Genomic DNA, 23,664 nt, shown 5'->3' with positions numbered 1-23,664 from the left:
CAGCATGCCCATGCCTAGTGGGGCAGGAAAGGGGCAGAGCTCATGGGATGGGGGGCAGGACCAACTGGACGGGGCCCAGAGCCGGCAGGCGACCCCCCGCAGAAGCTCAGGCACTTAGCGTCAAGAGGAACACACGGACCAACGCGGAGCTGAGGACGGTCCCCACTGCCGGCTGGCATGCCCCCCCAGCCCATGCAGGGGTGCTGTGCAGGAGGCAGGGGTGGGCCACCACCTGGGGAAGTGAGCGCCCCACCACGGGCAGGCGCTGCGCTGGTGCTGGCATTGCATGGGCAATCAGACCAGAACACCTCCCACGCCCAAAGCCACTAGGAAGGCCAGGTACACCCAAAAAGCCTCATCCAACACCCAGGGACGACTGACAACTTTGCTTAAATTGGTTCTAGGAGCTCTCGTGGCCAGGGAAAGAGAATTCAGAATGAATGGTAAGCTTCTGGGACACTAGCAACCAAAACCAACCTAAACTCCCCCCCACACGCTCACACTCACACACACTCAGACACACAGTCATACACTACTCACTCTCTCACACACACACACACACACACACACATGACAGAGCCACCAGTGTACTCATAGAAGCACCCACATGAGCATCAGCACATTCCATGCCACCCTGTGCCCTCTGCCTTTCCCGGGGCCCTCATCTGCCCCCTGGCCTGACCTTAGCCCCTGCAAAGCGCCCCTCCAAGGGCGCACACCCACATGTCCCCTAGGCGTCTACAGGGTCATGGACGGCCCACCTTTCTCTGTTGATTGATTAGGGCAGCAACGAGCACCCTGTGGGGTGTGGAGAAGATCCCCAGGTGCTCAAAAGATGCTACCCACGTCCGTCTGTCTCTTGACCCGGGAGCCAAAAATTCACCAGCTAGCCACGTACATCAGATGCCTTTTTACATGTACAGATACTTCTGTAAGAAGTTTATGTAAACACACACACACATACACACAAAACAAAACAAACACAAAAGCCTCTAGCTTTAAATCTAAAAATTCCAGAAATATTTACTCATTCAAAAACATACAGCTCTGGGCCCTCATGAACTCAATGCGCATGAGGACACGGAACGCCGCAGAAAGAAGTGTCCAGGCTGGGCAGCACGCCGGGCCCCGAGCCCTGGCTTCAGGCCTGCACCGGCCGCCCGGCCCCAGTCCAGCAGGAAGAGCACAAGAGGGCCCCCACGGAAGGGTTGGGCTGCCCACGACTTGCACCCTCATCCCCACAGGCATAGGGCCTCCAATTCCTCCAGGAGGGCCTCTTCCACTTCAGGTCCGTGACCCTGCGTTGACAGGCAGTCAGGATAGTCCTGCTTCTTCTGGAGCCTTCTCTCCAGAGGCTTGGGAGACACAATCCATATTCACCAAAATGTGTGTCTTTTCTGCAGCAGCAGCTTCACTGGCTCAAAGTGCCCTGCAATTCTTCCAAACCCATGAGCCGCTTGGCCCAGGACAGCCCAGCCATGCGGAAGGCGCGGCCCCAGCGGCCACCTGCTTGGCCCACATCCAGCGCAGCGGGAGTGCCCGCACCACCGGCCTTGCTTCTCTCTCCTGGTCAAGGCCTGTGCGTTCAGGCGTTCTGTCACGCGATGAGCAGCTGAAGCCCAGCAACCTGCATCTCTCAGAGCTCTTTAATTCCCAAACAGGTTTTGATCCGAGGTAGCAATGCCAGTCCAGAGCCGCTGATGCCCCCATCTCACACCGCAGGAGCGTTTGATTTCCGATCACGTGGCAGGCAGGCACCCTGCCCTGGCTGGTCCCACGTCCTCAGGGTGGCAGGTGAGACGTGACCCCTGAGTGACATGTGACAGGGACCAGTGTCTGCTCTGCACAGAGCCGGCCAACCACTGCCCACACTGGGCACTGACAGCACAGAGCCGGCCAACCACTGCCCACACTGGGCACTGACAGGCTACAGCCACAAGCAGCCATCGGCTCAGCGCTGGTGACGACGAGGATGGCTCCTGCCTGACACACAGAGGCCTCACATCCATGTCCGAATCCTGCGTAGGATCCAAACAATCCATCACCAGCTCTTCAAAACTATAGTCATGTGGCAGCGGCAGCAGGAAGGAGCTCAGCAGACAACATTTACTCCACACCCCAGGCTCAGGCCTGTCACCCACGCCCAGGACACAAGGGGCAGCCATTCTAAGGCTCCCGCAGTGGGTAGGCTGTGCAGGCGCAGCTCCTTAGGACCTTCTGCTCCCTAACCCTGGGGCAAAGGCCCAAGTGCCCCCAAGGCTCTGTGGGGGTGGGCCTGGTGCCAGGTCAGGGTTTTAATCTGTGGCCTGCCCCAGAATGGGTGCAGCTGGTACCCCAACAGTAGGTGGAGTACGTCACGGGCCATCCCTGCCCAGGGGCCGTCCACACCCAGGTGGGTACCTGAGCGCAGGTGAGGCACCTTCAGAGGCGTGTCCCTGTCTCCGATGGTCCAATCAAAGGGTCCCAGGCCCTCGCACCTCATGAAACAGGAGCTTAATGCTACTTGATGGGCCTTGGAGAGCCATGAAATGGGCACCCTCAAGAGGAACCGACCCTCCCAATGACAGATGGGGTCCACCCAAGATGTCCTCTTGCCCCAGGAGCCCCCATCAGGGCCTGCCTGCCCATGCCCTTCAGTGCGACAGTGCGTCCCTGGGGTTCCCACAGGCTCATTCAGCACTGGATCCCCAGGGGCTGGAGTCAGGTGTGGAGCTAGAGCAGTTCTGGGGGCCCAACCTGTGACCCACAGGCCAGCACTCCCCAGGGATGAGGGATCTGCATGGTGGTGGGCACCCGGCAAGCCCCCCGAGGCTCAAACCTACAGCAGCAGCCTGGTACCTGGCATGGGCTGGAGAAACGCTCAGGAGCAGCCTGGCCCAGCGGAGAGCCACGTTCCAGAGGCAGCCTGCCTGGATTCCGTCGGCCCTGCCACCTCCTGGCCATGGCACCCTGCCTCAGTTTCCCTCCTAAAAGAAGGCTTAGGGCACAATTAGTGCCTGTCTCAGGGTCACTGTGGAAACTGGACACACGAAGGGCCACTGCTTGCACGAGGAAAGTGCCATTAGGTACAAGGAAGTCCACCATTGTGAGTAATTACTTGTCCTGAACTTCAGGTAAAGCTAAAGATGCTCTTGGGAATGGACAGAAAGAAAGCCTTTAAGGAAGGAAGGAATCTGTGAGCCCACAGCTGCTCAGGGGCAGCTCTCAGGGCACATGCGGGTGAGCCGTCCCCACAGGCTACCCTGGCATTGCTGAGCTGACCCCACACGCTGCAGCATTCAGTCCCTTGCCGCCCACCTCAGTGCCTCCACGTACGGAGCTGGGCCTCTCAGAAGGCCAAGTGGGCGTGAACCTGGCCTGCACAGGCCTAACATGTGATCTGCACCCTGGTTTCCCGTGCCTCAAGCAGAGGGCTCCCCTCCCCAGGCCTGGCCCTCGCACCCCAGGAGAGGCACAGCTACCCGTGGCCCATGCCTGCCCAATGCCAGGAAATGCCAGGTCAACTGGGCGGACATTCAGGCGAGCAGGCACTGTGAGTCCTAACAGGCCTGGAACTACCTGCAGACGCTCCTGGTTGATGGCTGCAGCCAGTCAGGGCACTGCACCTCAGCCAGCAGCCACCCATCTGGGGCCGGGATCCGCAGGGGCCCTGCCCACAGCCTGTGCCAGGTTGGCGGGAAGCAGGAATGTCGAGGGGAACACGTGTGCCGGGCGCTTGGTTCTCGCCGAGCCTCCCTCACCCACGGCCCGGCCCGATCCAGCGAGCCTGGGGAGCAGCGGGTCGGGGGCTCAAGGCCCTGTCTGCCGGAGCTCTGGCCGGGGAACAGCAGGGGCCTCACCCCAGATGGGAAGGGACCAGGCTGCATCTCCTCTCCCCCCTGTGCCCGGGGCCCTGGGTCGGGGTCTGGGAGGCCCGCGTGTCCAGTGGGTGCAGGCAGGCCCCCAGGGTGCGGGAGCAGCCCGTTCTCCCCTGGGCACTCCTGACAGTGTCGGACTGAGGAAAGGTTCATCCTGCTGGCCGCGCACATCACAACGGCCTGGGGGGCCGCCAGCCGCCTGCAGCCACCCTGAGAGACGACCTCTCCAAGCACAAAAGCCTGTGTCCACGCCAGTGCTCCCCACAAGTCCACTGGGATCACAGAGGCAACGCGGGGGTGTGGCCCAGGTTCCCAAAAGGCAGAGGCATGTGGGGTGACACTGCCCGCCAGGCCCCTTTTCATCTGTCCAGGCCCCGTGAGGACAGGACTTTCTTTCCCAGGTCACCCAGATGGGCAGCTGGGGACTCAACCCGAGAGGGTCCCTGGACTCAGGCCGACTCAGAGGGGAGCCACCGGGCAGTGGCCCGGCAGAGGTGAAGGAGAGCAGGGCCCCTGCCCTCCTGGGGGTGGGGGTGGGATGGGGCAGGGGCCATCTGCCAGGCCCGTTCTTTGGGAAGTGACCTCCGCACCCACACAGATCCCTCAGGGACCCCGTGCAGAAACTAGCTGCCTGGAAGCATAAATAACACACCCCAGGGATGGAGACAGTGAGGCCCCCATAGCCACCCCCCCGTGGGGGGAACAAAGCAGGTCCCAGCTGCTCTGAGCCCACCCACCATTCCCAGGGAAGGGGCGCCCAGGAAGAAGCCAGGATTTCAGAGGTAAGGACGTCCGGGCCCTGAGAACTCTCTGGGTGCTATGAACTCACCTCTGGAAGAACAGTGATTACCAGCCAGCAGCCAGACCCCTGTCCCCGGGGGCCCCACTGCCAGAGCCGAAACGCCCCCAGAGCCCCAGGAGGTGCTGGGAGAGCCACTCTCCCTTTGTGAAGACACCAGTAGAGACCCCCAGACCCTATAAGCGCACGGACAGCAGGGGTGGAGCAAAGGGACCTGTGCCAGCCAGGGACCAGCCCGTCCCCCTCCCTCATCATGTCCCCATGTGCCCCTAGGAAGGATGGCGAGGCCTGCTGAGAGAGGAGGTGACTACCCACGGTCACCTGGGTGTGACGGCACTGGGGCCACCCCGGGAACCCCAGCCTCCTACCCAGGACAGGCTGGAAGGGGAGGCGAGGTGCGTACCAGCCTCCTGCCTGGAGGAAGAGGAGGAGGGAGGCCCCGGGAGGCGGAGCAGAGACCCCACGGGCAGGGGGCAGGCGGGCAGGCAGCGCAGAGGCCGGGGGAAGGGGCTCGGGGCGACCTGGGGATGAAAGCCCTCCTGGGGCCTGGAGAGACAGCAAGGTACCCGGAAGTCAGCATCCAGACCTACCTCTGCCCTTCAGAACACTGACCGCACACCTGCCGCCCTGGATTCAGATGAGGAAGGTGCTGGAAGTTCAGCCCCGGAGCGGGCGCGGTCAGACCTGGACTCCGGCCCCAGCGGCGTAAGGTCCCTGTCGTGGGGTCCTGAGGATGTCTGATCAGGCTCCTCATCCCCCACCTGCCCCAGGTGAGGTCTGGGCCTGGCCTGCCTTCTGCAAGAACCCTGCTAAGTTATTGAGCTGGGGTCCCCTACCCCTGCGTCTCCTCTAAATGATTTTCTATCTGCTTTGGGGCTCTAAGTCCCCAAGTACCCACGCGGCACTCGGACCTGAGCCGGTTCTACACTGAAATCTCTTTTCCACTCTTTCAACAGTCCTGAGAAAATCTGTTTTTACCCCTGTAACCACCGTCCAGGTCTTTGACAGACGGTGGTGACGGCTGCTCAACTAAGTGAGTGCCACAGGCCCGTACACTTCAAGACGGTGAGCAGGTGCATCTGTGTTATGTATATTTGGCTGCAGTAAAAATAAAAGCCGCTGTGGGTGAGCACACGGGGCAGCACCTCGCAGCCCACCGGCCCTTTTGAACAAAGGCCAGGGACATGCTCCCCCTCTTCCTAACAGGCTGGGGGAGGGGGGGCATGGACCCCACATGCATCCATCTGGGTCACCCACAGCGGTTTCCACAGAAACCACTACATCCGTCCGGGGACACAGGCAGGCTTCTCGAGCCTTCATGCGCATCTCAAGTCCCAGCCCTACTGCAGCGAGAAGAGACGACATCCTCCCAAGTGTCAAAGCTACACAGACCCAGATTGTACCCCAAAGCTACACAGACCCAGATTGTACCCCAAAGCTACACAGGCCCGGACTGTACCCCAAAGCTACATAGACCCAGACTGTACCCCAAAGCTACACAGGCCCGGACTGTACCCCAAAGCTACATAGACCCAGACTGTACCCCAAAGCCACACAGACCCAGATTGTACCCCACTTGGCATCATGGGCCTCAGCTATTCAATTCGTTTCAGAAAGTGCCATCCCGTCAGCTGGCTTCAAGACACTTAACATCTAACTTTCAGATCTAGAGAGGCCGCCATTAGCAAGATTAGCCGTACGCACACACAATTTAATTTTCCTCCTCTGCAAAACAGAAGTGACTCTTCCCCCAGTAAAAGGATGCTGCCCCAGGCGAGCTGGTTAACTCACCCAGGAAGGAGACACATCACCAGCATTTAAATGAAGTGCCATCTGAGCAGGACCCCGTACCCACGGGAGAAATGCTCTTGGCCCTGGCCTTCCCTGAGGTGAGGGGGCAGGGGCATCCTGGGACAGGCCAAGGGGAGAGAAGGGCCTAGACTCCGAGTGGGGAAGGGCCTCAGACACCCTCCTCTCTTCTGCCCCCCGTTTGGGCAGTGAAGGCCTGTACAGAGGGGAAAGACCACAGACCAGGGGCCAGAAAAGCCTGGAACAGATGCCCTGTATCCAGGACGATTTACCTGCCATCTCTTGGCCTAGGTTCCTTATCCAGGGAATGAAATAATCAGGCCCCCCACCATAGTGGGTGTGCTGAGGACAGATGGGGGTGTGATGTCCTGGACAGACCCCAAGGCATTAGAGCGCAGACATTTGTGTATAAGACATTTCATTTAGAAAAATGTAATTTCTGCTTTCTCCGTCCCCCTGTTGAGCCTAATCAGGCTTTTCAAATGTGACAGTGCTTTATTAATGCTTCTGGTGTTAATACTGATACAGGGGTGGGGACCCTGCAGCTTCCCCCAAGAACTTGGGCTGGAATATTAGTGTTCCCTATAAATAATACATGACCTGAAGGGGCCACTCCAGGGAGGACCCCACGAATCGTCTAGGCAGTGAGAAGAGCTGCCGACCCAGCATGGGGAGCGAGGTGCGGCCCGTGAACGGCATCTGGACACACGCATGCACAGAGGGCGACGCCCCTGGGCTGCAGCACATGCAGACACGCACAAGGCGACATCCTGGCGTGTCTGCAAAGTGTAGAACCTTGCAGGTGGGCCAAGGTTTTAGGGGTGGAAACAAGGATGTGAGCCAAAGCCAGGAGCCCAGAAGACGGTTCCTTCTGTGGGGTCAGGCAGGCCTGGCCTTGAACCCAGCCTGTGTAACCACACACAGCAGTCTCTGCCTTGGTCTCCCTGCTGGTAATAAAGGGGCTGATGGAGTCCACCTCATACCGGCCTTTGGACTCAAGCAGTAATATTTGTGACAAGCCCCACAGTGAACACACTGCCGTTTTCAACTCCTGATCAGAATTCCTCCCTTCAAGAAAAGCAGAGGAGAAACCCCCGAGGGAGGGAGGGAATGGGAGCTTAACCATCCCACCACTACATCCCTTCTCCACCGTCCAGGGAGCATGGCTGCAGATGGGTACAGGCTGCCCGGGAAAAGACCTCACTTCCCATCCTGCCCACAAGATGTGGCCTCACAGCCAAGTTCTGGAAATCAGGTAGGAAGCAAGGGCTGTGAGGAGGGCCCCTGCTCCCCTTTCCTTTTTCTTGCACAAGGAATGGAATGTGGATGCTAGGGCTGAAGCCGAGCAGCCATTCTGCACCAGGAGGTGGAGCCACACACCGGGAACCGGAACGGGGACAGCGGAGCAGGGGGACCTTCAGAGCCTGAGGCACCGAACACCGTGGGCTGCCTGGACGTGCCGATCCAGTTCTACAGAGCCTCCTGTTGCAGCAGCTGCACCCACTTCACCACCAGCCACTCTGTCTCCCCCAGCCAGCAAAGATGGGCTGTCTTTCATACCCAATGTGCAGCACCATTCAGATCGCCTCATCTGCCCTTGGGCACTTTCTGGTCTGACAGGGGGGCATTGGTGGCACAGAGACCCTAGCTGGCCAGGAGGAGATTCTTCCAAGCTGCCAGCCACCCTCTGGGGGTCCAGGCAGAGACATACCCAACCCGCCCCCTGAGGCTTCCCCAGGGGTCAGTGTGCCCAGGAGCTTGGCACAGAGGGCCACACAAGGGCTGCTTGTCCTCCCTCTAGTGAGAACACTTCAGACACAGTGCCCACACCTCACAGGAGCTGCCGCAGAAATGAAACAGGAGGCATGAGTGGCCTTATCGGGGGCTGAGGCGTGAGCCTGACCCACCCCTCGCCCTGTGCCCCGGACATACGACTCAGCTCCCCAAACCTCCATGTCCTCACCCAAGACAGGGGTCAGTGATGGAGGAACAAAGGGGGTCCAGGGCAGAGGCTTTCAGGGGAGCAAGGGGCTGTGGAGGTGCTGGGGGGGGGGGACGGAGAGGGGTGCAGGGAAGGATGCAAGGAGGAGAGGAGGCAGGGGTTCAGGGGACAGGGAGCAGGGCGGGAGGCAGACAGTCCTGTGGGAGGGCTGGCAGGTAGCAATGGGGAGAGGCTGCAACTCCGGTGGGTCTACGGGGCCATACCGTTTGGACTCAAGGGCCATCCTGGTTCGGGAGCAGAGGTGAGCAGCTGGTGAGCTGGGGACTGTCCTCTGAACACAGGCGTGTTTATTCTGGAAACGCGGAGCAGGAGGCGGGGGCAGGACGGGAGTATGGACATCTTTCAGAGAAGGTTCACACCAGTCTATAAACACACACTGGGGATTGACTTACGTCACTTGCCCAAAGCCACTCAGCCCTGGAGGCCCAACAGTCAGCCTGCAAGGATTCCCGACAATTCCCCAAGCGCAAGGCAGGGCCTGGCCAAAAGGCAGCCAGGCGGTCATCCAGTGTGGACGTCTGTCCGGGGTCTCGTGCTGGAATTAGACGTCAGCACGGGGTGGAGCCGCCCATGAGGCTGTCTGAGGGACGCTGGCAGGAGCCCAGGACCAGCACAGGGTGGCCTGAGGAGGGGACGCAGACAGTGGGGTCACAGAGTGGGCGTGAGTCTGGGCTGGGGCTCAGAGGCTGCCCAGCTGCAAACACAGGGCTGGGCTCAGCCCTCCCACCAAAAGAACACTTCTAAACCCTTTTAAGGAGGAAGAGTGAGAAACAAGCCATTTGTACCCACGTAGAACGTGCCCAGCCAGCTGGCCTCACGTCGGCATGGCTGTGCAACCTGCCCCAGAACTGGGGTCTGTGTGACAGGGGACAGAGCCGTCAAAGCAACAGCAGACACCCCTCCCTCATTGCAGCCTGTGCACTGCACCCGCCCATCCTGGCTGCAGCTGAGCAGCCTCAGGGCACTGGAAGGGAGGCAACGGCTGTGCTGTCCCACGCCCTGTCTACCCAGGCCAGGTCACCAGGCGGGGGCTTGGGGTCTGATGCACAGGCCACCCAGGGCCCTCCGCTGTCCAGGCCGCTCCTCGCTCAGCTCACCTGGAGCCCACTGCTCTGGGACCAGACTAGCAAGGGCTCTGGGAGGGAGGCGGGGGGTGTTCTGACTCCCATCCCAGACCCCTGGACCTCCACTGCCCGTCAGAATTCTGGAATACTGGAGGGGTGGATGCCCTAGAGGTGCTCTCACCCATTCCCCCGGCTTTACTCCCGCCCCACCACGTTCAGAGTTTAAAGTGCACCCGGAGGACACGAGTCACCGCAGAGGCAAAGGTCAGAGGGCTGCTGACACCGGGCCTGGGGTGACTCATGCAGGACACCGGAGCTCTGCCAACCCAGGCTGAGGGCACTGTGGCCAGCGGGAAACCATGGGATCAAAGCACCCTGCCAAGGAGAACCATTTTACACATCCTCTGGGCCCCAAGGAGGGCCCCCACACCACTGCTGGGACATCCCAGGCAGCTCTCTACAAAGCGGCCATTGGAGAAATCTGTCCCTCGGATCCCAGGACGGCACAGCCTACCGAGGTCTCCCTGTACCTGGGGAGGTAAGGAGCGGAGGCGAGGAGGGGAGGCCAGGAGGGAGGCAGGGGCGCAGAGCCCCAAACCAGGGGAGGGCAGGCCGTGTGGGCCGGGAGGACGGAGGGCAAGCCCTTCCGCCACCTACTCCAGGGTCACGAAACCCTCCGATACCCCGGGGAGGGCTGTGGGCCTCCCCGCAAGACAGTGTACCCAGGAGGCCCAGGAACCCAGGTCCCCTCTCCCCCAAGAGGAGAGTCGCCTCTGACACCTGCCTGGGTCTGCAGCGATGGCAGGTACAGTGCTGCCCCGAGCAAGCCCTGCACCCTGAGTGGTGGCCCCGGCCCCCAAGGCAAAGGACAGAAGACACCAAGGTGAGAACAGAAGCAGCACCGTTGGTCTTACAGCGGCCAGATGGAGGTGGTGGGAGGAGGGGCCATGGGAAGCAGAGGCCAATGTTCTGGGGATGGCGGTCGGGGGCCCCATGGGGGAGGACAGGAGCTCGAAAGGGAAGTGGTGGACAGAATGGAAAAGTCTAGAATGGCCATCGGCAGGGAGAGGAAGGCAGGTGCCGGAGCTCTGGAGAAGGAATAAGCAGTTTACCGCCCATGAATCAAGAGCCAGGGCTGCACACGCATCCCTGAGAGCCGCCGTGGGGACCAAGGAGACGGAGCTTCTAAAGGCACAGTTCCTGGGGGGCGGCCGGGGGTGGGGGCTGCAACTTCTCATTTCATTCCCATCTGCACAGCTTGATCATTTTTGGTCATGTGCATACGCACCTACTGTGACAAAAACACAACAATAAATGAACATTAAAACGATCTACCCAAACGTCCGTCAGCGGGCGAGAGGCCACGAGTGGCCCATCCACAGGGAAAGGGAGCGAAGCCCCGACCTGCCGTTCACAACGGACACACCTCGACGACATCGCAAGTGGAAAGCCAGACACGAAAGGCCACGCGTAGGACTCCGCTTCCGCGAAATGTCCAGAACAGGCACGTGCGCAGGCAGAATGCAGCCCCGGAACGGGGTGGGGGTGGGTGGGGAGCGGGCATGGCTGCCAACAGGTGGGGTGCCTTTTTGGGGTGAGGAGGGTTCTGGAATTAGATGGTTGGTGGTGGCTGCACAGCTGTGCGCATGTAGGTGGGTTTGGAAAGATGAACTCCTCGGTTTGTGAATCGCCTCCATAAAGCTGCTCTCTCAGAAAGAGTGAGAACATGTCCATGTCCGCCCTGGCAGAGGGACCAGCCTTGAAAGGCCAGAGCTGTCGGACTGAGTTGATGCTCCTTCATCAGCAGCCACACTAAAACCCTCATGGAAGCAGCACAAAACCGTCGGCGTGGGCATGGGGTCGTGACCGCTCGGCAATGCTGGTCACAGCCTGGGCGCTGTCCCTCGCCGGTGTGCCCAGCATCACCAGAGAGCTGGCAGAGTGGCCGCATGGGGCTCCCAAGGCAGCGCCCAGGGCTCTTTCTTCAAAGGAAAGACCTTTTTTATTCCATTTTCTCAACCTGTATTTAAAATTGTGCCCAGTTTTAGGAACATTCTTTTGGAAAAGAGCCTGGGCCCAGTGGTCATGACAATGACAGTGGGGGCACTTGCTCCACATGGGCCCGGCCTCGCACCTCCTGCCCCGGGAACCTTCCCACAGCAGAAAGCTGCACGGCTACCCGCCCATTTCACAGCCAGGACACTGAGGCAGACCTCAGAGGGCTGCCGACTACTGAGACCCCTCCTGTGGAGAGGCGGCAGCTGCGGCACCCCCTCCTCGCATCTGGGCTGGCCTGTGACTGCTCTGGCTTGTGGCCAGGACCTGATACGGCACCTGCCCTGGGTCTGGCCTTGCAGAGGCCTAGAAGCTTCTGCCGTGGTCTCCTGGGGCCCTGAGCGCCTTATAAAAAGTCCAGCTACTCCAACAGAGAGACCACGTGAGCCCCGAGCCACACACAGCAGGACGGGGTCCAGCAGAGGCCAGACACCCAGCTGTGCTCGCCACGCCATCATAGACCCTCTAGCCTTGGCCAGCCACTCCCAAGCGTTGGGCCACCACCCTTCGCCTCTGGGGGCTACCTTGTTCCCATGACACTGTCACAGGTGGGGACTGGCACCTGGTGACGCTGCCATCTGATGGAGATTGGGGTGGGGGGCAGCCCTGCCCCAGAGGCCCAAGGAGTTGGGTCTGAGTGCCGCCTCACCACTGGGAAGCTCTGTGATCTCAGAGCCTCAGTTGCCTGCAAGTCAACAGAACGCCCTCGTCCTCACCCCTCAGGGCCCAAAGGGCACAGAGCTGGGAGGATGGTGGCGGCCACAGCCGTGAACCCAGGGAGGCGGCTTCAGGCCTGGGGCGCCACCTCCCGCCTAGTGTGCAGCTGGCTGCCCTGAGCCTCAACTTCCCCATCTGTAAAACAGGACAGACACGGGCTCCTGCCAGGGCTGTGGGAGGATCGGTAAGGTGACACACAGAGCGCACGGTGCTGAGGACATGCTGAAAGCTCTGCCCGAACCAGACTGAACTTCTCACACATGGACACAACTGAGCCGGATGGGGGGGCCACACCCTGAGATCTGAGGAGCATGAACTGTGACCAGCATCTACTTGGGACAAGACTTCCCTCACTGAGACACTCCTGTGGCCCCGGAGCTCAAGCAGAGAAGCCATTGCACTGAGCCCGGGTGCCCTGCCCCTCTGTGCCCTTTACAAGAACCACCTTTATGTGCATTAAGGTTGCAGATTGCAAGCACAGATTCTCAAGACGGAAGACACGCATCCTTTTGGACAAAAACGGGGAGTTATGTGAGTTGAACTGTGTCCCACCCAAAAAAAGCATATTGGGATCCTACCTCAGCACCTCAGAACATGGCCTAATTTGGAGACAGGGTCTTTACAGAGGTGACCAAAGTGAGTCCTTAGGGGGCCCTAATCCACCACTGGGAAATGACCCAGAGACAGGCACGCACAAGGGAAAATGCAAGGGCACAGGGAGAACCGCTGTGCACGCACCCTGGGGACACCTCAAAGGAGCCCAAGCGCCAGCACCCTGGCCTGACATCTGGCCTCCAGAACTGGGAGAGAATTAGCTCTGTTGTTTAGGCTGCCCGGTCTGTGGCTTTGTTAAAGGGGCCCCAGGAAAACATAGGAAGAGCCTGTGCCCAGCTGGGGAGCCTGGAAGGACAGGTTCAGCAGGAGGGCAGCCAGAATCTCCACCCGCAGGCCCCACCCACTGTGTGCCGGGGGCCACTGGGAGGGCACAGACCCTGCCAGTGTTACACAGAGCACCGCTCAGTGTCCCGCCCCAGAGTCCACGCCACACAGCAGGCTCTCCCTGCCCCTCTGTGCCCGTCAGGCCCCGCCAGCTCCAAGGCCCGCTGAGGACTCCACCCTGGGGCCTCCTCGCAGTCCAGCACCAAGGCTCGCCCTGCTCCACAACATCTCTGCACAGGCGTGGCCAAGGTGGCCAGGTCCCCCAGAACCCTGCCTCACACCCAGAGCAGGGCACCCAGCCAGCCCTCTGAGAACAGATGCTGAATGGATGATTCCATGAGATACAACTGCCGCCCACACCTGCGAGTTCAGAGAGGTTCATTCCCCGCTCAGAAAACATGAGGGCCTCATGCACCAGGCCTGTCCCATGTGCTCGGTCACCAAGTCCTCACATGCACTCTGCTTCCAACAGCCAGGCACTGCTGGTCTGACCCAGCCTCAGCCTGTGCGGGCCTGGTGGTTCATGCAGGTCCACAACGGATTTGGTTTTGAAAAATAAGGCTTCCACACTTGGAAGTCACTGGAAGCCAGCCTTTGAAAGGGCTCTCGGGGGAGGGTCCTGGTGAGGGCAGGGACCTGGCTTGGCAGAGCGGTCCCAGTGCACGGTGCAAACCCATACACCCACCGTGCAGGTCACCATGCCCAGGGGGGCACAGGGGCACAAGGAATCCGGAGCTTAAAGACCACACGTGCATCACATGAACTGTGGGCATTGAAGGGCAGAGTCATTGTAAGATGAGATTTTATAATGGGTTTCTAAAGATATAAATAAATAAACAAATTAAATATTTACATCAATGTTGGACTGTTTCATCTGTCACTGAAAGCTTATAAAACCATGTTGACCCAGAAATGTAGAATCTCTTGCTGGGAAATGGCCAGAATTTGTTTGTATTTGGCGTTTCTTCCCATCCAGCCATATTCTGTACCCCAAATCACAAGGAGTCTCCAGGGATCTCAGCATTCTAGTGGGGTGGGTGGGCTCTCTGCCACACACAGCTTTGTTCTTCTGGGGTGACCCCACTAGAGACCTGAACCCTGGTACTCCAGACACTGCAGAAGATTGACAAAGCAGAGAATAACCCCAAAGCTCCCCTTCAAAGCCTCAATCCAGCTGATAAACCAATAAAACCGGAGATCCATGCCTTGTTGCTGAGTCCCTGTCCTTGGGGTCCTATGAAATGCAAACAGGAGGTACCACCAGTCACTCGCAAAAACAGACCCCAGGGAGCTGGACTGGTGTCCCCACTGAGGGCAGCAGACGCACTTGCAGGGCAGACCAGCCCTTGGGATGCCAGGACAGCTCCAGCCTCACGGGGACATGCACTTCCAGGCCCTGGTGCCTAGGAGAGGCCCGCTCATCTCTGCAGCCATCATGTAACCTGGAGCTGACAGCGGCTGTGGCACCAGTGAGCACAGGCATCAGCTCAGATCAGCCCCACTCCTGTCTCTCCCATGCCACATGGAGGAGGGCACAGCTGTCACCACTCCAGGTGGGAACACAGAGGAGGTCCCCTCAGCTGCACTGTAAGGCCAGGTGGGCCGTGCTCCTCCCCATCCCCCAAGGGGCCACTGGGTACCAAGTCTGCAGCCAGGGCCCTTGGCCCTTGCCCCACAACCCCCTCAGTGTGTCCCTAACTGGCCCTGAGCCTCAGGGCCTCAGGTTTCATCCCAGCCACCGAGTCAGCCATTTGGAAGGACCCACAAAGCCCACCTCCCCAAGAAGCCCCCCCAAACAGAGAGGTACAGACAGGCACTCTCTGGGCCTTAGGTTTTTTAAAATGTATACATTTTCTTAAGAGCCTAAAACACTTCTGTGCTAAGAATGGCATTGCCAGCTGGTAAATGGGGGCTCTGTCCCACCTGCCAGGCTGCACCTCAGGGCAGCTGGTGGTGAGCGACAGAGGGGGCCTGGCCTGGCTCCTGAGGCATCTACACACCCACCTGTCCTCCGACCGAGGAACAAACTGCTTCCAAGAAAGCTGGGGAGAGAGACACCCACCCAGGCCCCAACCCCGGCCGGAGCGCTGCATGGGAGTCTCCAGAGGAGAACCAAGCACCAGAGCCGTCCCACCACCAGCCAGGGAACCCAGCAGAGCGGATTTACAGGGCGGGAGGAAGCCTCACAGGAACCCAAACCGATTTATAGACTCTGGAGTGGGATGCGGACGTTTCTTAGACTCCCGTCCCGGAAAGACAACGCCCGCTCTCTGCTCGCTCGGGCACCCGGGTCTAATGAGTTACCAAGCAGGCTGGAAGTAACAGAGAGAAGGGCAGCTCTGGCCACTTGGACGACGGCGGGGGCAAAGGGGGCACAGAGCGCCGTCCGGGACACGCCTCCTGTCAGCCCTCTCGGCCGCCCACCCCACACAGCAGAGGCCAGCAGCCGGTGGGACGGCCCACGGGCCCCTGGCCACTGGGCGTGTGACCCTCCCAGTCCTGCCGGCGCCTCTGTCCCGATGGTCTCGGGGTGAGAGCCCCAGGGCCCAGGAGGCGGGCAGGGAGGTGGGGAACCCGGCCTAAAGGAGCGAAAAGGCAGATGGAGAGGCCCCTAAAACGGAGAGTCGGGGTTGAGCCTTCGGCATCGCCCACCACCAGCTCCCAGGGCAAGCCTGTGGGCACTGCATCCTCCCCAAGAGGCTCTGGGGGCTTGTGCGCTGACCCTCCCACCTTCCCCCTCTGCGCCCCCAGCCCTGCCGGGGGCCCTCCTAAGGCCCATTCCCAGGCCCCCGAGGCACAGTACTGCCGTGTGCTCGCCGGACCACGGGCACCACCTCCTACTCTGGACTCCCGAGGGCACAGGCGGGATGCAGGAGACTAGTGTGTGGGATCAGCACACCAAATCGAGGCCCGGAGAGGGGAAGCTCCCTCCCCCCTCCCCCCTTCCCGTGCCCTGTGGCGCCTGTGGCACCTGCTGTCAGGGAGGGTAACGACACACCTTAAAGAGGGGACAGCAGGAAATGCAGAAGGCAGCGGGCACCGCTGGGCACTCTCTCTGCCCTCAGGGAACACCAACAGACCTGCAGGGGTCGGCGCCACCAGGTTGTACGGCAAGGAGCCCTGCGAGAAAGGGGCCTGGGGGCCCTGGACAGAGCCCCAGGGGGGAAGCTCTGCACTCAGGCCGTGGGGCTGGGACCCCTCGGAAGGAATGAGGACCAGGAGTGCCGCCCTGCTCTGTACATCAGCCGCTGGGAAGCACAAAACCCAGGCGTGGGCAACCTGCGTACCAGGAAGGGCCTGGGGCCACGCTTGTGTGCCTTCACCATCCCCCCTGGTCTGTCACTTCCCGAGCCACAGTTGCTTTCATTCTTACCATACAGTGAGGGGGCTAGTTAGTGAGTGACTGAGTGCCGCCTTCTTGCGGGAGTCCTGCTGATCTGGGCTGGGCACTGTCCTTGCAGGACAAAGAACCAGCTGCGGGCACTTCCCCAAAGACGAACTCGTGGTGGGTGGTGGTGGGGACCCATCTGGGCACCAAGCTCCCGCCCACTAAGCACAGTGCCAAAGACTGAGGGAAAGCCAGGCTCTCGGCTCCGTGCACCCCCGGAAAGCCGCAGCAGAAGTGGCATGTCCCTCAGATGGGAGAGCTCCACCCCAGAGCCAAAACCTCCCAAAAGCTCTGGCACCTCTGAGCCGAGTGGCCCAGCAAGACTCGGGGAGGGGCAGCGGCGCCAAGCGGGCCCCTCGGGGAGGGCCACTCTCCCCTCCGAGGCAGACACACACGCGGGCTGGGTGGCAGGAGCATCTCCACTCACCTGGGTGGCTTCTGCAGCCTCTGCTGCTCTGAGGAGACAGTGCAGGACCCGGTCAGCAGCAGTGCGATGAAGCAAGGGCATGGTGGCCCCGCAGAGCCCGCCAAGGGACCTGAGACAAACACTTCCGCCTCCCTCTCTGGGGTAGGGGAGCACTAGGCCTGAAGGACCACGACGTGACCTGGTATGAATGTTGGACTCAAAGCAACTTTGAGTCACAAAACCACAGGGAATGGTCCAAATCCAGGCACCTACTGCCATCGTTGGTGAACAACCTACTCCAGCCCCGTCCTGGTGGAGAAAGCAGGTTATCAAAATAGCTATTGATTCGTTCCAACACACGGTCTCCCAGTGGAGACGAGTGGGACGGACACTCGGAAGCAGGTAGGGCTTTCTCGTCTCATTCACCTTCCTCAGGATGGGGTGGAGTCATGGCTGCCTCTTCCAAGTTCCCAGCGTGAAATCACTCAGGGGCCTGAGTTTCACCCTTAGAGCCCGCCAGCGGGTTCAAACCCAGTTCCCCCACTGCTGGGCTGCATGATAGTGGGCAGCCAACAACCCCTCTGGGCCTTGGTTTCTTCTCCTGCAAAATGGGTCAGAGTAGACCAAGACATTGGCGCCTACACACAATCCAGTTATTTCTCATGTCTGACACAGTTGAGAGCAGGGACACTGCCAGAAGCCTGCACGGTAAGCTTGGAGGGGGCAGCTGGGAAGTGGCTCACATCACCCCCATTCAGTTCCACCAGCCAGTCCATGGCCATCGTGTTCGCAAAAAGCCTGGAAACACTGCCTACTCTGGGGCCCACCCCAACGAGCTACACAGAGCAGGTGCTTAGAATACTGCCCAGCACAGGTCGGCACCGACGAAATATCAGCAAGGCTGGAGGGGTGTCCACAAACCCAGCCAGTGGCTTTGCCCATGTCCCTTAGGGTGTCTGGCCAGGGCTGTGCAGAGCAGATGCTCCCTTTCCTTGGAGAAAGTACAGGGGGTCAGAAGAAACACTCAACCTGACCTTCCTCCCCTCGATTCTGAAACCGCACCAAAAGATTGTATTTCTATTTACTAATATGTCCTTTTAAGTCCCAAAACATGCATTAACTTCAAGTGCTTTGTGTACACCAACAGCGATGAGCGTACAAACTCGCTCTCTCTCCTAAACTCAGCTGCCTGCAGGGCAGGGACAGCTGGTGGCCTCCCATCCTCCATCCTCACCTTCAGCCTCACCAGGTGGGCTCCCATATTATCAGGGACAGCCCAATAAGACAGACCACATTTCCTGGGCCTCCCTGGAAATATGTAAAGGCCATATGACTATCATCTGGTCAATAAGGAGAACCAGTGTGGTGAGTGAGGCTTCTGCAAAGTCTGCTTAAATGGGTCTGCTTTCCCCGCACCAACCTCCCCACTGCCTGGAATAGAGAAGTGATGGCTGGAGATCTTGCAGCCATTTTGGGCCATGACCTTGAAGCTAAAAGTAAGTGATGAAGAAGCAGACAAGAGGGACAGAAGGGGATCCTTGATGATTCTGCAGCACCATGATATCTGCCCTGCACAGCCGACCTCCAGACTTCCTTTATTAGAAAGAATAAATCCTTGTGAGTTTAGGCTACTGAAGTGTTGGGCTCTTTGTTATAAGCAGCCAAGTCTTTTCTAACCGATGCAGCCTACGAGTTCAGGTCTTCCATGTGAAGATACAGGACTAAAGGAGCATCATGCTGTGACTCCCTAATCTAACCCAAACCGACCCTACTTTACAGATGAGGGAGTGAGGTCCAGTGAGTCACCTGCCCAAAGTCACAAGAATATGGGGGAGGGGAGCAGAACCCATAGTTGTCTGACAAAGGCATCCAGGAGTATAAAAGAGGACGTGAGGAAGTTTAACAAACCCCTGTAAAGAACAAGGCTGCCCTGACACATCTGGGTGTTTCTTGACGGACTGCTGCAACAGTGGGACTGAGCCAGGACCGAAGTGACAGCTGGGGGAAGCCGGGCTGGCCACGGCCACGTCTCAGGAGCATGGGTCTGATCTTTACTGTGTCCATGGTTAAAAGGAATATATTCATGCATTCATAGGGGAATCGGAAATACATTTTGAATAAAGAAAAAACCAAAAAGAGCACAGCTTGCTCACAAAGCGGGTCCTGCCTAGGAACACCTGTTCCCCAGAGCAGCGCTGTCCCCTAGGGCTTTCTGCAGTGGGGGAAATGCTCTGTGTCCGCACTGCCAACATGTGAGTCCTGAGACACATGTGGCCACGGAGCACTTGAAATGTGGCTGGTGTGCCTTCAGAGCTCAATGCTTAGTTGTAGTTAATTTTTAACAGCTTTATGGAGGTACCAACATATCATAAATTGCACATAAAGTGTGTGATTTGGTTGGTTTTGAAATACGTATACACCCATGAAACCATCAACACAGCCAAGATAGCAAATGCATCCATCACCCGAGATGTCCTTCCTGCCCCTCTACAAAATGTGTCTCCCAAGGGTCCTGAGGCCCAGCAGGCACTTAAGCTGACTGTGCCCCCAGCCAACCTCCTGGTGGAGATGAACAGCCCCTCGTCTTCTTCTGATGATCACTAAAGCCTGGAAATCATGGCTTGTATTGCTGTGCAGAGGAAAACGCACTCAGGCAGCCCAGACGTGTTTGCAGGGACCTATCTTCTCCCAAAAGATAACTGATAGATCTTCTTATGAAAGCCAGGTAACAATGAGTACACCTGTGGGAACAACTGTGTACAGGGGAGGGTGGCCCATCTCTCCCCCTGCCCCACCTTCCATGGCCATCATCTCTGTGCCATCAGAAGAAATACATACTTGGACTTTGCCCCAGTTCCTGACACAGACCTCCTAAATCCCTTGGAATATCCTGGGCAGTCGGAGCATCTTTTGCTCTCATGAGGTGACTCTAGGGGGGGTCCTGCAGGGATCAGAATGGGGGCTGATCACCGGAAAGACCGTGCCGTGGTTAGAAACCTGCACCTATCAGCCCCAGCCCCATTCTTCCAGGAGGGCTGGGGATTGAGTTACTAAACAGATGGCTCCAACATGAAGAAGCCCTAAAAGAATCCTTAAACTCTGGGGTTTTCAGGGCCTCTGGTTGGTTGGCACGTGGAGGTGCTGGGAAGGTGGCCCACCTGGGGGTGGGGCACAGAAGCTCCCGCCCTTCCCCATAATCTTGCCTTACAAACCTCTCCCATCTGGTAACAGGAGGCAACATGCTTCTCTGTGAGCTGTTCTAGCAAATTATCGGACCTGAGGAGAGGATCATGGCATCAGCCCATTTCCAGTGGTTGGTCCGAGGCCCCAGTGACCACCTGGACTTGAGACTTCCATTCAGAACTGAGGTCAGTCGGTAGGCCCGTGGGGTCTGCATCAGCTGCGGATAGTGTTGGGGTCACTTGGCGTGGAAGCCCCACTCATTTGGTGTCAGTGCTGTGAGGGAAACTGTGTGGGAGGAAAGTCTTCTCTCTGAGTAGCCACGGCACACCTTTCTGCTGATAAATATACACACCTTGTGGGAACGATTATGTACACTGAAGGGTGTGCTGTGACACTGTCCTTATCACACTTTCTGTCAAAATACCACCTCGATTCCAAGGCTGACCCAGGAAGAAACAGAAAACCTGAATAGACAAGTTACCAGCAAAGAAATTGAATTGGTAATCAAAAAACTACCTTAGAACAGTGACTGTAATGGGGTTTGTGGGGGGGACTTGGTGAAGGGGGGGGAGCCTAATAAACATAATGTTCTTCATGTAATTGTAGATTAATGATACCAAAAAAAAAAAAACTACCTAAGAACAAAATCTCTGGACCAGATGGTTTCACTGCTGAATTTTATCAAACACTCAGTAATGACCTAATACCCATCCTCCTTAAAGTTTTCCAAAAAGTAGAAGAGGAGGAAATACTCCCAAACTCATTCTACAAGGCCAACATCACTCTAATACCAAAACCAGGCAAAGATACCACAAAAAAAGAAAATTACAGACCAATATCCCTGATGAACATAGATGCAAAAATCCTCAACAAAATATTAGCAAACTGAATTCAAAAATACATCAAAAAGATCATCCATCATGATCAAGCGGGATTCATCCCAGGGATGCAAGGATGGTACAACATTCAAAAATGCATCAACATCATCCATCACATCAACAAAAAGGACAAAAACCACATGATCATCTCCATAGATGCTGAAAAAGCACTCGACAAAATTCAACATCCATTCATGATAAAAACTCTCAACAAAATGGGCATAGAGGGCAAGTACCTCAACATAATAAAGGCCATATATGATAAACCCACAGCCAACATCATACTGAACAGTGAGAGGCTGAAAGCTTTTCCTCTAAGAGGGGGAACAAGACAAGGATGCCCACTCTCCCCACTTCTATTCAACATAGTACTGGAGGTCCTAACCATGGCAATCAGACAACACAAAGAAATAAAAGGCATCCAGATTGGCAAGGAAGAAGTGAAACTGTCCCTATTTGTAGATGACATGAAATTGTATATTAAAAACCCTAAAGACTCCACTCCAAAACTACTAGATCTGATATCTGAATTCAGCAAAGTTGCAGGATACAAAATTAATACACAGAAATATGTTGCATTCCTATACACTAACAATGAAATAGCAGAAAGAGAAATCAGGAAAACAATTCCATTCACAATTGCATCAAAAAGAATAAAATACCTAGGAATAAACCTAAGCAAGGAAGTGAAAGACCTATACCCTGAAAACTACAAAACACTCTTAAGAGAAATTAAAGAGGACACTAATAAAAGGAAATTCATCCCATGCTCCTGGTTAGGAAGAATTAATATTGTCAAAATGGCCATCTTACCTAAAGCAATCTACAGATTCAATGCAATCCCTATCAAAATACCTACAGCATTCTTCAATGAACTAGAGCAAATAGTTCTAAAATTCATATGGAACCACAAATGACCCCAAATAGCCAAAGCAATCCTGAGAAGGAAGAATAAAGCAGGGGGAATTATGCTCCCTGACTTAAAGCTCTACTACAAAGCCACAGTAATCAAGACAAGTTGGTACTGGCACAAAAACAGACCCATAGACAAGTGGAACAGACTAGAGAGCCCAGATATAAACCCAAGCATATATGGTCAATTAATATATAATAAAGGAGCCATGGACATACAATGGGGAAATGACAGCCTCTTCAACAGCTGGTGCTGGCAAAACTGGACAGCTACATGTAAGAGAATGAAACTGGATCATTGTCTAAACCCACACACAAAAGTAAACTCAAAATGGATCAAAGACCTGAATGTAAGTCATGAAACCATAAAACTCTTGGAAAAAAATATAGGCAAAAATCTCTTGGACATAAACATGAGCAACTTCTTCATGAACATATCTCCCCGGGCAAGGGAAACAAAAGCAAAAATGAACAAGTGAGACTATATCAAGCTGAAAAGCTTCTGTACAGCAAAGGACACCATCAGTAGAACAAAAAGGCATCCTACAGTGTGGGAGAATATATTCATAAATGACATATCTGATAAGGGGTTGACATCCAAAATATATAAAGAGCTCACGCACCTCAACAAACAAAAAGCAAATAAGCCAATTAAAAAATGGGCAGAAGAGCTGAACACACAGTTCTCCAAAGAAGAAATTCAGATGGCCAACAGACACATGAAAAGATGCTCCATATCACTAATCATCAGAGAAATGCAAATTAAAACCACAATGAGATATCACCTCACACCAGTAGGGATGGCCACCATCCAAAAGACAAACAACAACAAATGTGGAGAAAGGGGAACCCTCCTACACTGCTGGTGGGAACATAAATTAGTTCAACCATTGTGGAAAGCAGTATGGAGGTTCCTCAAAAATCTCAAAATAGAAATACCATTTGACCCAGGAATTCTACTAATAGGAATTTACCCTAAGAATGCAGGAGCCCAGTTGGAAAAAGACAGATGCACCCCTATGTTTATCGCAGCACTATGTACAATAGCCAAGAAATGGAAGCAACCTAAATGTCCATCAGTAGATGAATGGATAAAGAAGATGTGGTACTATGCACAATGGAATATTATTCAGCCATAAGAAGAAAACAGATCCTACCATTTGCAACAACATGGATGGAGCCAGAGGGTATTATGCTCAGTGAAATAAGCCAGGCGGAGAAAGACAAGTATCAGATGATTTCACTCCTCTGTGGAACATAAGAACAAAGGAAAACTGAAGGAACAAAACAGCAGCAGAATCACAGAACTCAAGAATGGACTAACAGTTACCAAAGGGAAAGGGACTGGGGAGGGTGGGTAGTAAGGGAGGGAGAAGGGGAAAAAAGGGGCATTACAATTAGCATGCATAACGTAGTCAGTGGGGGGACATGGGGATCGCAGTATAACACAGAGAAGACAAGTAATGACTCTACAGCATCTTACTACGCTGATGGACAGTGACTGTAATGGGGTATGTTAGGGGGAATTGATAATAGGGGGAGTCTAATAATCATAATGTTGTTCAAGTAATTGTACATTAATGATATCAAAATTAAAAAAGAATTAGAAAAAAATATATCACCTCGAAAAAATGCTTCAAAGTGCTATCACATCC

The 23,664-nt window shown here is 56.3% G+C and overlaps 1 protein-coding gene and 1 long non-coding RNA gene across 5 annotated transcripts in view; one reads left to right on the top strand and one right to left on the bottom strand.

Moving 5' to 3' along the window:
- VAV2 (vav guanine nucleotide exchange factor 2) overlaps positions 1-23,664 on the bottom strand; it is a 167,098-nt gene that overhangs the window by 92,043 nt on the left and 51,391 nt on the right. The window lies entirely within an intron of this gene.
- On the top strand, positions 9,802-14,910 carry LOC140846251 (uncharacterized). Its single transcript, XR_012125258.1, has 3 exons — positions 9,802-10,069; positions 10,328-10,414; positions 13,385-14,910. It is a non-coding gene; the product is annotated as an uncharacterized lncRNA (long non-coding RNA).

This window comes from Manis javanica, chromosome 2 (assembly GCF_040802235.1).
Source record: "Manis javanica isolate MJ-LG chromosome 2, MJ_LKY, whole genome shotgun sequence".
Classification (NCBI taxonomy): Eukaryota; Metazoa; Chordata; class Mammalia; order Pholidota; family Manidae; genus Manis; species Manis javanica.
Note: the sequence above shows the minus strand (reverse complement) of the source record. Positions and strands in the feature narration are given on the sequence as shown.